This window comes from Dreissena polymorpha, chromosome 11 (assembly GCF_020536995.1).
Source record: "Dreissena polymorpha isolate Duluth1 chromosome 11, UMN_Dpol_1.0, whole genome shotgun sequence".
In the NCBI taxonomy this organism is placed as follows: domain Eukaryota; kingdom Metazoa; phylum Mollusca; class Bivalvia; order Myida; family Dreissenidae; genus Dreissena; species Dreissena polymorpha.
The window spans coordinates 17,604,214-17,619,679 of NC_068365.1; positions in this window are offsets into that span (position 1 = coordinate 17,604,214).

Genomic DNA, 15,466 nt, shown 5'->3' on the forward strand with positions numbered 1-15,466 from the left:
GGTTGAACATTGGGTTGTACAGTTGTAGCTGCAGGTAAAACATTAAGTTGTGCGCTTGTACCCGACAGTTGCACATTTGTTTGAACATTCGAGCCTGCTGGTTGAACATTTATACCTGCCGATGCGAATCCGTGATTGGCTGCACCAGCTTGTAATCCCATCCCCTGGTACCCATCTCCATTAGTGAAAGGCTGGAACTGCACTTGAGCCGGATACCAATGTGGATAAGGGTACCCCAGGTATGGATATGCATTTTGTGGCGGTCCTTGCATCCATGGTGGGAACTGCATTGGTTGCCCCGGGTGTAGCTGTTGGATTTGGTAAGGTTGTGGATACGGACCAGTTGGTTGCACCGGGTACTGATATGGCAAAGGTTGTTGTGGTTGAGTCTGTACAGGAGGTTGTTGCATAGATGAAGACTGGTATGGCAGTGGTTGTTGCGGTTCCGCAACAGGTTTACTTTGTTCTTGACCCGCTTGCATTGAATATTGCCTCTGCCGATCCCATGACTGTCGCGGAGAACCAGATTCTACAACCTTGTATCGACTATCGGGGCTTTCATCTCGTTTGATAGCCTTCGGGCGAGTTCCCTGCATATTTGATACAGAAAGAGGAGGTCCAGATAGTTTATTAACAGCTGGTTCAATGTTTCTGATAGTAGATTGTACCCACTGCTGTTCTGTCAGTTTTCTGTCTTCAGGAGTCTGTGACCTACCCCATCGTTGCCAATACTGGTTACTTTCCAGATTTTTGTCTTCCTGAGTCTGTGTCCTCATATCATGATTGTAAGCCTCCAGATTTTCCTTTGCCTTTCCCTCATCATACCATCTTCCATGTGCCTTTTCAATAGGTACCCCTTCGTCTTCTTCTGCATCCTTTTCTTCTGTTTCGGAGAAATCCTTCAATTGGTTCAGTTTTTGCCTGGGTTGAGCGACCAGAGTTTTTTCCGGTTGCTCTGCAGATGTTTCAGAGGGTGTTTGCTCTGCTTGGGAGTCCTCATTCTCTTCCGGAGGTTGCTTTGAGAATGTTACAAACCTCCAGAATTCTGTAGTTGGTCGGAAACTACTTAACAAAGACAAACGCTCTTTCGGTACATAACCAAATTCCTCCCTTAAGTTGATTATTGCCTGCGCTGTTTTATCTCCAACATTAGGAAGCGTTTTCAGTTCCACAAAAGACGCAGTATCAAGATCAATAATTCTACTAGCCATGATTTCCAATAGAAGCACAAGATATTAATGAAAAGAAATGATTAATACGTCTTAAATTGGTAGGTCAATGTCAAGTTGAAAATTAGGATGTCAATAATACTGTCCAGGTCAAGTCTAAATTAAAGTAAATTCAGTTACAATTGAACTGTGACACACACACACAACTTGCAATCTAAATGCAATGATCAGAAAAACTGATATTAAAAACAACAATTTATCTTAATTTTCCTTGCTCACCAAAAAATTCTTACTACAATGAGCACAATCACACTCCACAATATGATAAAAAAAATCTCTTTCTCCACCCAATCAAAAATGAAAGCAAATGAGCATAATAAAACAATTAAAGGCCATCACAAATCAAATAATATACACTAGAAAATGTAGCACCCAGTATTTGGTACCGGGTATTTGTTCTTTAGTGATTGTGATTAATGATAGGGTCAAGTATAAATATTGTTCAATAGTTTAGCTTTAAATCACGCACAATACTAAAAAGTAAATCTATTTCTCCTAAAAATGGAATCAAACGGACAAAAATGTAATAAAACAAATGGCCATAAACACCAAAAATTCATGTATCCAAAATATAACACCCAGTATTTAATGCCGGGTATTATAACCGTAGATAACTCTCAGTATTGATCAAGACACAGTATGAATAGTATTTAATGGTATGCAATTGTGTTAATGACTCCAGGATAATAGGCAACTATTAAAGGAAATGGATTGGGTTTATACCTATAACCTCCACTCAACCAGACACTGCCGGTAAAGTACGATGCCGGAGAACCGATGATCCCTCTGCTCACTAAGACTGCGCGATCCCCAGCGATGCCGGAGAACCGAAAGTCCTTCTGCTAACTGCGACTGCCCGACCGCACGTCTCCTCTGTACCCTCAAGGCCAGATACCTCCGGGTGCAGGAACTCGTGCACTGGCGAGGCTAGAACACGACTAATGTAGAAACAAAGACATTAAATTATTTTTCTCCAAAAACAATTCATGACAAAGTCTTTAATCGCAATGATAGCACTAGCTTGAAAATAAACTGAAATATTTTCAGTGTATTTGGTTTACTATACTTAATTATTCATTAATTGCTTTAGAGTAAATACGGTATTGCTACAGGTGCGCTCGTTAGGAAGTAGAAAAGCTTTACGGTAAACCAAAATATGCTTGTAATATATCCTGTCGCTCAGAAAATTTACAGTTTCAACTATGCATACACCAGTAATGATACTATTATGTGATGAAGCAATAAAGCAAGTTGACAATAATTGTAATATTCTTACAATGAAATGAAAATGCCCTTATTTCCTAAGTATTTTTTTATTTTTTTTTTCAAAAAAATAAATAAAATAAACAATACAGGTTGAAATCAACTGCAATTGCTATTGCACTCTAATATCAACTAGCGCAACTAATTACAATTACTAGAGTTGCGACACCTTAAGGGTTTCGCGGGATGGAATGAGTGGGGAGATCAAATCAAATTGAAAGCCGTTTATTTCGACAAAAATTTGGGTACGAAACAATTTAGGTACGAAAAACATTTTGGTACGAAAAAAATGGGTTCGAAAAAAAAATTGGGTACGAACAAATTTGGGTACGAAAAACATTTCGGTACGAAAAAAATGGGCACAAAAAAAATTTGGGTACGAAAAAAAAATTTGGTTACAAAAACAAACTAGAGTACGAAAAAATATAGGGAACAAAAAAAATGAAGGTACGAAAACTATTTTGGTACGAAATCATTAAACATATGTAAAGACATAAAACAAACTAATAAGATTTTATTTCATGTTTGGGTGGTGTCCATTGTGGTATGTCAGGTTAGTGTTGCTTTGTCAAAGCATGAATCAAATTTGATGATAAACAAGAAACAATCAGTGACGGGTGATGCTCCCCAAAGGTTTTTTGGTTACAATATTGCACTATATATTCAGATAAAAGGAAACGTCTTGAGGGGCATAACTTTGGACAAAATAATACAATGGATGGTTAAGTAACTTAAAAATTTCAAAGGGCCATAACTCTCTAAATAAATCATCTAACCCGAACCCACTTATAACATGCGCATCTCCTAGAGGTAGTTAAGCTTCCCATAAAGCTTCATTGTATTCCAGTCAGTAGTTGGGGAGAAATAGCCCGGACAAGAATTGCACGACATAAATATGTACAGTTTATAGAAAATTTTAAAGGGCCATTACTCTGTGAAAAATCAACCGACCATAACCGGCTGATAATATGCACATCTCCTGTTGGTAGTGAAGCTTCCCATGAAGTTTCAGTGAATTCCCATAATAAGTTGCTGAGAAATAGCTCGGACAAGAATTGCACTATATGTTCAATGGAAAATTTCAAAGGGCCATAACCCTGTGAAAAATCATCCGACGAGAACCGGCTGATAATATGCACATGTCCTCTTGGTAGTGAAGTTTCCCATAAATTTCATTGAATGCCGGTCATTGGTTGCTGAGAAATAGCCCGAACAAGAATTTCACTTTATGTACAGTTAATGGAAAATTTCAAAGGGCCATACATTGTAACTCTGTGAAAAATCATCTGACCAGAACCGGCTGATAACATGCATGTCTCGTCTTGGTAGTGAAGCTTCCCATTAAGTTTAATTGAATTCCAGTCATTAGTTGCTGAGAAACAGCCCGGACAAAAATTGTGCACGGACGGACAGACGAAGCGGCGACTATATGCTCCCCCTAAAAAATTTTTGGGGGGGGGGAGCATAATAAACAAGTTATGGCAATTTAAAGGTGGTACGCAAACTTTAAAATAGATTTATCAATTATATGCTTATTCTAAGTGAAAAAAAGGCCATAATTGTTACAAAATGCTTGATACAGTTATCTGCTCTTGTTTATACATTGGGGTCATGTTGGTTAATCAGCAAAATACATGGTGTATGAACGCAATATGTCAAGGGACATAAAAATATTTGAGGTCATATGCAAACTTTAACATAGATTTATCAATAATATGCATATTCTAAGTGAAAAAGGGCCTAATTCTGTTAAAATGCTTGATACAGTTAATGAGTTGTCTGCTCTTGTTTATAGATTGGGGTTACGTCGGTAATGAAGTATGCAAAATATAAAAGCAATATGTCAATGGACATAGGAAATATATTTGAGGTGGTACGCAAACATTCCAATGCGCACGCCGACGCCGGGTTCAGTGCCTTCCCCAGGAATTTGTTCAGGCGCCCCGGGGCCGACCGGGGGTTGGTTCGGGAGGGGTGTCCCCTCCTTACGTTGATTTTTTTTTTAATTAAACGTGTCTATTCACGTTCTGTGGTGCGTTATAACTCAAAGAAAAACAGCGTCAAAAGACGTCATTTGGTGCGCTATGACTCTTCAAAAAAATAAAATCCCCCAGTCATTTAAAAAAATATTTTTTTTTATATTGTTTTATTGTTTTAAAACTTTTCCGCACAGATAGTAAAATCCCGACTCAAACGATTCCCCAATACATCCGTTTCAACCCGACTCTATTACTGTATACTTACTATTTTTCAAGTTTCTATTTATTACCCGATAATCCCGTTTATTCCGTTTTTATCAATCTTTTTCTGGTAAATATTTACGATAAAAGCTTTCAGTTTTTTCTTTAACACAAACCTTGCCATTTTTTAAGTGACTATTAATAGATTTGATGAAATATTGCCTCTGAATATGCGTCAATCCCCTGACCTGTTGTGTGCTTGTTAAAACGCTCAATACACGCCATTTGTATGCAATAGACGCGACGTTGTACATGCTGCATAATTTTCGCGCTCTTTTTAATTGAGAAAAAGATTCGACACAAAATAAATTTGCACTGCTAATTTGAAGCAAAAATATTTAACGTTGCGGTAACATTTACATTCGGAAGTGTGTTTCGGATTAAAAACGCGTTAACATCGACTTACGGTAATGGGTTTCGGATTACAAATTTAATTATTCCCATTTGAGATTTCAACAAATATTAACCGTTGCGTTATAAATTATACGATAATTTGTTTACACACTTTACGAGTCGAATAAATGTTTTGACGGAATTATGCATGAAATTCACGTTGTCCACGCGGATCACGGCCGGTTGCCATCATCAGTCTTCTAACTATCGATTATCGGACGAAACATATACAAGTGTGCGTTATTAATTCAACGAAAATTTGTTAAAGCGCATTACGTGTCGAATAAATGTCAGAAAAACGAAGTGAATCAGTTCTATAAATGGACATGTTGAAATATACATGTACTGGAATTAAATAAATTGTTATCACATAACTGTAACCGGGAGTCATTTGCACAACTTACTCGCTATAATAATTAATTGTTTACCACTTGCAATTAATTTCTCGTATTAATTATGAGTCATAGGTAACACTTGTTTACAGTAAAAAGGTGTGATGATGATGCCCGAAACCGTCTTTCATGTTCTGTACTGTACTAATTACCGGTTTTATATTACTCAAATGGTACAACTTCTTGCTAATCAAGCTGCGATAAACTCGTACTTCATGCCCGACGTCAATCAAAAATAATGGTCGATATTTAACCCCGCCCTCATAAGCATTCGCGTTACCGATTGGACGATGAACTTCACAGTTTGACGACTGGAAAGTTACCAGATACATCCTTGTCAGCATTTAAATGACCGTGTAATGTGGCTAGAATAATCGATACGCGCGTCATGCTATTCCTTATCAGTGGATTATCCATTACCCCATGTGGTGTTTATGGCGATTACTTGTGAAAGTAGGTACCGAGTGCTCTTTTAAAACAGGGAATATTGATACACTGATAGGGAAACCTTGATTTTTTTGGACAATCTCCACTTTCTTTTACTTAAGAATACACTGATCGGAAAATTTCAAGCGCCCCGGGGACTCTGATTTCGAAATTCAAGCGCCCCGGCAAGGGGCGCTTAAATGGCCTGGGGAAGGCACTGCGGGTTGAGTAGGATAGCTCGACTATATATATTTCATATATAACAGTCAAGCTAAAATGTAAATATACTATAAACAACAAGCTAACCTCAATCACAACTTTAATGCAATGCTTATAACAATAGAGCTACAATGATATGCCAGGGATTGAAACTAACTGTTTACTATTGTGGGCAACCATCTTTAGTATTTTGGTTGCCCAGATAAAGAATAACGAGCCCAGAAATATGAACATGTGAATATAATACATTCTTTTAATAAAATAATAGATAATTAAATACATTTGCTGACAACACATGTTCAATGCATGATGTTTTATTATGAGCCTGAATTGAATCATGTCCTATTCCTAAATAACGAATGTTATTTAACTAGTATTGATCCATGGTGATCAATTGTTTTTCAATTTTTATTGCAGTGAATTGTTTTAAGCTTTAAAAATAAGAAGTTTACCAACTTTTGAAATTGAGTTGCCCAGGCCAAAATCTACTTGCCCCAGGCTCACGGTAAACCACTTATTTCCATTCCTGTATGCTCTCCATTTTCTGTTCTTCCATCCCATTCTCAAAATTATATTTAAAGCACAATATTTTTTAATAACATTAGTATGAATTACTAACCATTATCACCCAAAAAACAATTTTACAAAGCTGTAATCCCGTCGTAGAGATTTAGTTTACTATTATCAGTGTTCTCTTTAAATACCGGCAGCTAGCGATTTTGCCGGTTACATTAACTCTTGATGCCGGCTACTTTTCCCAAATATATCAAGTTAATGTCACAAATGCTTTGGTTTTACTGCATAGTTGCCGGCCATATAACTGGCTACTCAAATTTTTCTGGAAAACACTGAACTATGCATGACAAACACACATAAATTAAATACATCTTAGATTCATTTTTAAAATAAATTCACACTTCCAGCTTGTCGTCACTAAAATTCAAAGATTCAAATAATTTTCCACGAGATACGTCAACAATTGCGTAATCAAATGAATGAAAAATAAAAGTAAAGAAAGCCGGATTTTACATAAATTTCAGGTTGAAACACAACAAGGTAAAGGTAGTCGGTGAGATATAATAATAATACAGTTAGTAAGGCTCGTACCCTGGGTACGGTAAATATACTAAAACGTAACCGGGAATTTTAACACTAAATCGGTTGTTGTCGGCTATTTTGTAAAAATTAATTATGTTTACATTTATGTCAATTTTCTGTTCAATGGCATTTATACAATGTATTATCAAAACTCATTTTTAAAATCATTAATGTGATTCAATTAAAAATTTTAAATTGTTTAAAGTCGCGTCATTGTATGACGTTGTCAAGTATATTTTCCGCGACGTCTCACGTTCACTTTTTACCATCATAGATTTTTTTAAAGAAACATTTTTTGGTTTGTGAGGTCCGTTAAATGGGGAACACCATATTTGGTATTTATATTATGTTTTAACAATTCATTCATGCTGTGTAATAAATATTGTATAAGATATTTCGATATTTATTGAAAATGTTTCAAATTGTTATTGATGAAACCTTTTATTCTAATGAGTGTATGCTATTATATTATACTTCGAATAGCAGATATGTTGTACTATAATCTTATTATTCATTCTTTATTGTTAATTTCATTTATTGTAGAGAATCGTCAATGTTACATCTAGTCGCCAATGCTTGTCGTTAGTGTTAGTTTTCAATGCTTGTTATCATTGTCGTCAATGTTAGTCGTCAATCCTTATCGTCATTATACATGAAGGAAATAAAAGCAGAAACAGAGACGTATTCTTGATTACTTGATTATTCCTACGGCGTCCTCTCAACACTCATACTAAAAAGCATGTTGATGCAGATTTTTCAAAAGAGAAGTTTGTTAAGGTAAACAATATTGTTTTACGTTAATCGGTAGCATGTTTAACGATATCGGGTTTTGGGCGGATATACAACTCGGATACAATCTAATATTTGCGGGTATGTTTAAGTTTATTTACCGTACCCGGGGTACATGTAAGTAAAGTTAAGAGTACCCGGGGTACATGTACCGGTAAGTAGTACCCGAGCCGAGAATGACCAATCGAGCCTTAGTAAGTGAGTGATGGTGTATGGGATAACATGCACTGAGGGTGTATATTTTTCATGAACAAGTCAATTGAAGGTGTTAGAGATGCATTGATCCATAAGATAAAAAAGGGTAATTAACCACGGGCTTATTAAAATTTAAACGATGACATTACATTGTACCAGCTGTTTATTGTTGTATACTGTAAGCTTGTAATATTTTAAATAATGTAAACAACTTACCTTGTATAAGTTGGCACATTGTTGTCAGGTGTAGAAACTATTATACTTATTTCTGTTAAGTTGCACTGGCTGAACCAAAAGAATTATGTAGTCGTTTCTAAATAATCACGAAACAACCTACTAATGCATATATGCTTGCCAGTTACTATATTCACTATATTATCGGCCTTGGCAAACAGCGTAGAATCAGATGAGACGCCGTGTGATGTCTGCTATTTCCATATCCACGGGTGTTTTTATGTCAAATGTTATGGTTTTTCAATAGATCGTATACTTATCTACAAAACAGCGAATTAGCGTTCACTTTACATCATTTTTAATTATGTTATTTTGTTAATACTTTCTCGCTTTTTTTTTCGAACCTGTATTGGCAGCCATTGGTCGACGCCGTCTGCTATTCCGAACGATGAAGATTTCCATATCCACTGGCGTTTTTTTTATGTCAAATGTTAGTGTTTTCCAATGGATCGTATACTTATCTACAAAACAGACAAGTAGCGTTCACTTAACATCGTTTGTGATGATGTTTTTTTGTAAATACTTTCTAAGCGTTCATTCTGACGAAGCAGCCATTTTGACGGGTGTGAAGAAATACCTACGTTCCCGTAATTACCAAAATCCCCAGGAATCCCCGATATCCCACGAAATACCCATTATTATTGATTATTTATCGAAAAACTGCGTATTTTAACATAGATTGTTGCGAAATACACTGAAATCACTAATGAAATATTGTTTTTATCAAAGTTTTATTTCGGGGATTTCGGTAGGAATTTCGGTATATCCACATACCGCATTTTGTAATTCCGGTTTTGTCAAACTTGCGAAACTTTTTCGTGATTTAATCAAAAACTAGATTTTTCCCAGGTATAACGCCTACGCCAACAGGTAGATCGCATTCTGGTCAATTTACATGTCAAATTTCAGCAAAAGTTACCGACCAGTTTTCAAGCGCCTCAAATCGCGACTATATGCCTCAACTTAATGAAACTTAGCCACCTTTATCATTCGTTCGAATGAACGTCATCAATGATGACGTCCAATACATCACTCATTCCATACTAGACTTGCGACACCTTAAGGGTTTCGCGGGATGGAATGAGTGGGGAGATCATATACAATTTTCAGCTTCCGGACGCAAGGACCCTCTGGACGTGAAACACCAGCTTTCCAACACTATATGATTCCAGTTCAAAAAAGCACATATTGCATTAGTTCAAGGAGAAGAACATAAACGGCATATTCACAAATCTCTGGAAAACAAACAGTGCTAAAAAATATTTTAAGTAGTCATTTACTATTTAATTGATTATGTCCTCTGATTGTTGCATTTTTAATTTAAATATGTGTTCCTATATGCATTTATTGTTGTATTGACTTAAAAAACTAAAATGGATGCCCATTCCTAGTTTGCTGTCTTAGTCTACCCTAAAATTATACATGTTTTTTGCATAATTGAATTATCAAAAACTGCATACTTTTAAAGGCATTGTCAGAGTTAATTGGTTAAGTTAGAGACAAAGTAAAGCAAATATATTCATTTTTCTTAAAATGAATCATCCTCTGAAGCCCCCACTGGGATTCAAACCCAGATCTCTTTCCTCTGGGAAGGAAAGTATTCTATCTTGAAATACAAGGGCAAGTAAGAGGACAATTTGCAATTTTAAACCTATAAACATATAAACTTAATTTTTCACATGACCTTAGAAACAAAACAGACATCTCTGAATCTGAAATACATTTCAGTTACAATTCAGGTTTTTAGTATTGTGCATTGTACATGAATGTTTAAGTATTGTATTTATCCTTGGTACACAGAACTGCCTAAAGATGCGTAAAATACCAGTATTCAAATCTGAAAATATCCCATGTGTTTGTTTTACTCTGTAAGTATCCCTATTTTATTTCAATAAAGCAGTTTTTTCCTTCTCCTGAAAATTTAACTAAATGTCAGTTATGCTACTTTTTACATTCAGCAAATGACATGTGTCCGTAATGTCAATTTTGAAAATTTGGTAAAAACATTATTTTTACCAAAAAGGTAGACTTAATATTATTAAACAGTTGATGTATGTCACCTTAATAAAAAACACAAAAATGGGAAAGAAATAAAATGTATAAAAATGTCATTTACATGACTTATAACATTAAGTTGACGATATAGCTTTGATACTTTAGGATAAGAGTAGACCTTAACACAAATAGGATAAGAGTAGACCTGAACACAAAATTTACCCAAATTTTCAATTTTCTAACTATAAAAGGGGGCATTATTCTTTCAAAAAACATAAAAAATGGGTACGAAAAAAATGTGTGTACGAAAACAATTGGGTAATAAAAAATTATGCCGAAAACAATATATGCTACAATAGCTTGGGGTCTTGACCACCAAAACGGCTTTGATTTTAATTATGCTGAAATAACTCGGGGTCATGACCACCAAACTGGCTTAGAATTAAATTATGCTGAAATAGCTCAGGATCTTGACCACCAACCTGGCTTGGATTTTTATTATGCTGAAAAAGCTAGGGGTCTTGACCACCAAACTGGCTTGGATTTTAATTATGCTGAAATAGCTCGGGATCTTTACCACCAAACTGGCTTGGATTTTAATTATGCTCATTGTTCGGGTTCTTGACCACCACACTGGCTTGGATTTTAATTATGCTGAAATAGCTCAGGATCTTGACCACCAAACTGGCTTGGATTTTAATTATGCCAAAATAGTTCAGGATCTTTACCACCAAACTGGCTTGGATTTTAAATATGCGGAAATAGCTCGATGTCTCGGCGATGAAACTGGCTAGGGTTTTAATTATGCTGTAAAAGCTCGGGTTCTTGACCACCAAACTGGCCTTGATTTTAATTATACCGAATTATTATACCTGACTTTGATTTTAAATATGCTGAAATAGCTCAGGGTCTCCCCCACGAAACTGGCTAGGATTTTAATTATGCTGAAAAAGCTAGGGGTTTTGACCACCAAACTGGCCTGGATTTTAATTATACCGAAATTGTTCAGGATCTTGAACACTAAACTGACTTGGATTTTTATTATGCTGAAATAGCTCGGGGTCTTTACCACAAAAATGGCTTGAATTTTAATAATGCTAAAAAAGCTCGGGGTCTTGACCACCAAACTGGCTTGGATTTTAATTATACCGAAAAAGTCCAGGATCTTGACCACTAAACTGACTTGGATTTTAATTATGCTGAAATAGCTCGGGGTCTCTGCCACCAAACTGGCTTGGATTTTAATTATGGTGAGAAAGCTCGGGTCTTGACCACAAAAATGGCTTGGATTTTAATTATGCTGAAATAGCTTGGGATCTTTACCACCAAAGTGGGCGGGGCCCTGGGGTGGGTAATGTGAACATGGATGGTCGAGATAGACTGTGTTGTCATAAGAAATCTTAAGTATTAATTTGAAGTCAATTGGTGAAAAATGGTGCAGCAGAGGCCGACGCGTATTCCCACGCCGCATGTTTGACCCAGGGGGCGCCCCAGGGGTGGTAATGCGACCATGCATGGTTGAGATTGACCGTATTGTCATAAGAGATTTTGAGTGCTTGACAGGTTAATGTAAGCCATCATGGAGAGGGGGGGGGGTTATGTGGGTTGGTGGTAATTTAAAAGATGAACTTTCCAAAATAATTATTTAAAAAAAATTGGGGGGTGGGGGGATTTTGGGTGGGGCATGTGGGATAGTTTGGGTGCAGTGCATTGTGGTATGTCAGGTAAGTGTTGTTTTGTCAAAGTATGAATCAAATGTGATCATAAATAAAGAAGTTATGGCAATTTAAGCAAAATGTTCAATTATCTAAGAATAAAAGGGGCAATAATTCTGTCAAATGCTTGATACAGTTGTCTGTTCTTGTTTATAGATTGGGATCATGTTGGTAAAGAAGTATGCAAAATATGAAAGCAATATGTCAAAGGACATAGAAAATATTTGAGGTGGTATGCAAACTTAAACATAGATTTATCAATTATATATGCATATTCTAAGTATAAAAGGGCAATGATTCTGTCAAAATGCTTGATACAGTTGTCTGCTCTTGTTTATAGATTGGGATCATGTTGGTTATGAAGTATGCAAAATATGAAAGCAATATGTCAAAGGACAAAGAAAATATTTGAGGTGGTATGCAAACTTTAACATAGATTTATCAATAATATGCATATTCTAAGTATAAAAGGGGCAATAATTCCATCAAAATGCTTGATACAGTTGTCTGCTCTTGTTTATAGATTAGGGTCATGTTGGTAAAGAAGTACATGTATGAACTAGTGACCTCAAAATCAATAGGGGTCATCTGCGAGTCATGATCAATGTACCTATCAAGTTTCATGATCCTAGGCATAAGCGTTATTGAATTATCATCCGGAAACCATTTTACTATTTCGGGTTACCGTGACCATAATCTTTGACCTAGTGACCTGAAAATCTATAGGGGTCATCTGGGAGTCATGATCAATCTACCTTTCAAGTTTCATGATCCTAGGCATAAGCGTTCTTGAATTATCATCCGGAAACCATTTTACTATTTCGGGTCACAGTGACCTTGACCTTCGACCTAGTGACCTATAAATCAATAGGGGTCATCTGCGAGTCATGATCAATGTACCTATGAAGTTTCATGATCCTAGGCCTAAGTGTTCTTGAGTTATCATCCGGAAACCACCTGGTGAACGGACCGACTGACCGACATGTGCAAAGCAATATACCCCCTCTTCTTCGAAGGGGGGGCATAAAAATATAAAAATAATTTGTTAAAGTAAAAAGAAACAAGGGACAAAATTGTCACAAAACCAGGTTTTCATTGTGAAAAAAAATCTGATAAAGGGAGAAAACTCAAACTGAACTTTTGAAATGAACAAACAAAATTAACCCCCTTTGTAAGTTTGTTTTTTAAAAAAATCTATTTTTAGTTGTGGGGACCTTGACATTGGCAGGGGACAAAAATTCCACTCGTCTGCTCGTATTGACGCGTGAAATCTTGAAAGGACGAGTGAATTTCCCTAAAGCTCTCGTCCTACAGGACGAATAAAAAAAAGCTGATGTTAAAAAATGAATTTTCTGACCAGTAAGACTTATTTTTCATTTAATAAATTCATTTTCTAAAAGCATATCTATTCCGAAAGTAGAATGCAAATGAACCGGAAATTGTAATTGTAAACTTCATACAGCAGGTGCACGTTGTTATGCGAGACTTGTGTCCCGAGTAAATATTGGCTTTTTGGTGTAAGCTTGCGGGTACATGTTGACAGGGAACCATGCGACTGCAGTCACTGTTAGTATTGACTTTGAATAATTATTTAAGCGCGAAGTACGGTTTTAAACCAGATTTAAACCAGTCTGAATTTCGTTTGAAAAATGTCTGACATACGAGCGTTCTTAAAAGGGGGCGGGGCGATTTTTTAAACGTCCGAAATGGAAAGCACGCGAGCATTAGAAAAAATTATTTATTTTGTGTTCCTCATAAATAAATTAACTTATTTCACTGCTTAGCAGTGATATACTTTAGGAAATGTTATAAGTCATATCAGCCCTTTGCAATCTTTATTTCACACATATTTGAAGGACGAGTGCGTGTGTTTGCAGGACGAGTGAAAATTTTAATGCACTCGTCCTGCAGAACGAGTGCAGTTTATGAATATTTTTGTCCCCTGATTGGAGATATTGACGTGATTCTTTCGTGCGACACACCGTCCCATGATGGTGAACAAATGTGCAAAATGATTTTAAAATCTCACAAAGAATGACATAGTTATGGCCAGGACAAGCTCATTTATGGCCATTTTTGACCTTTGAACTCAAAGTGTGACCTTGACCTTGGAGATATTGACGTAATAATTTCGCGCGACACACCGTCCAATGATGGTGAACAAATGTGCCAAATGATTTTAAAATCTGACAATGAACAATATAGTTATGGCCCGGACAAGCTTGTTCCGCCCGCCCGCCAGCCAGCCCGCCCGCATTCGCCAGTCTAATAACCAGTTTTTTCCTTCGGAAAATCTGGTTAAATATTTGGGGTAGTACACAAACTTTAACATGTGCACGCTAACGGTAACGCCGACGTGATCAGGATAGCTCCATTATATATATTTCATATATAATAGTCGAGCTAAAAATGAGTGAAAATCTCTGACCCGTCCCCACCCCAACCCCTATAACTTTTGACCCAGGGGTCAGATCAAAATTCCAAATAGTGCAGGGTCGCACATAATGCTCATAGCTACCATGTGTTTAATTTTCAAGGTTCTAGTGCTTATGGTGTAAGAGATAGTGGCTAGGACAGACGGACAGACTGATGGTGGAGATAACCACAATAAACCTGTTAACAGCCAACTAACGCTGCCAACAAAGCACAAGCTTTACGTGTTAGGATGTGGCACTATCTATACAAACTGCATAAGGAATAACAAGACGCTTAGGGTTTCAGGGACACCAAACCTGATTATGAGTCTTCCACACCTTAAGCATCTTAACCCTTTGCATGCTGGGAAATTTGTCGTCTGCTAAAATGTCGTCTGCTGAATTTCTAAAATTAGCATTTTTTTCGATTTTTTTTCAAAGAATTCTATCAGAATAGCAAACAGTTTGGATCCTGATGAGACGCCACGTTCTGTGGCTTCTCATCTGGATCCAAACTGTTTTCAAAGGCCTTTAAAATTCGGTTCCCGCACTGAAAGGGTTAAATATACTTATTTGCTTGTGTACATGTACCTGATAATAAATTATTATTATTACCTGTTTTGGCATCAACAAGCTTTATCCATTGGCCCTCAAATTTTGCACATAAACGCTACACGATCAACCAATATGCCTTTTCATTTCAAGTTGGAAAGCAATTTAGCCCTTATTCGGCCATAATAGGGTGGAGGATCGATTTAAAATACAACTATTCCAGATACAAAAATATTAATTCATTTATTTAATGCACTTATTTTCTTCTCTTTTGCTACGGAATGACCAGTCATATTTTGCACTAGCAGATGA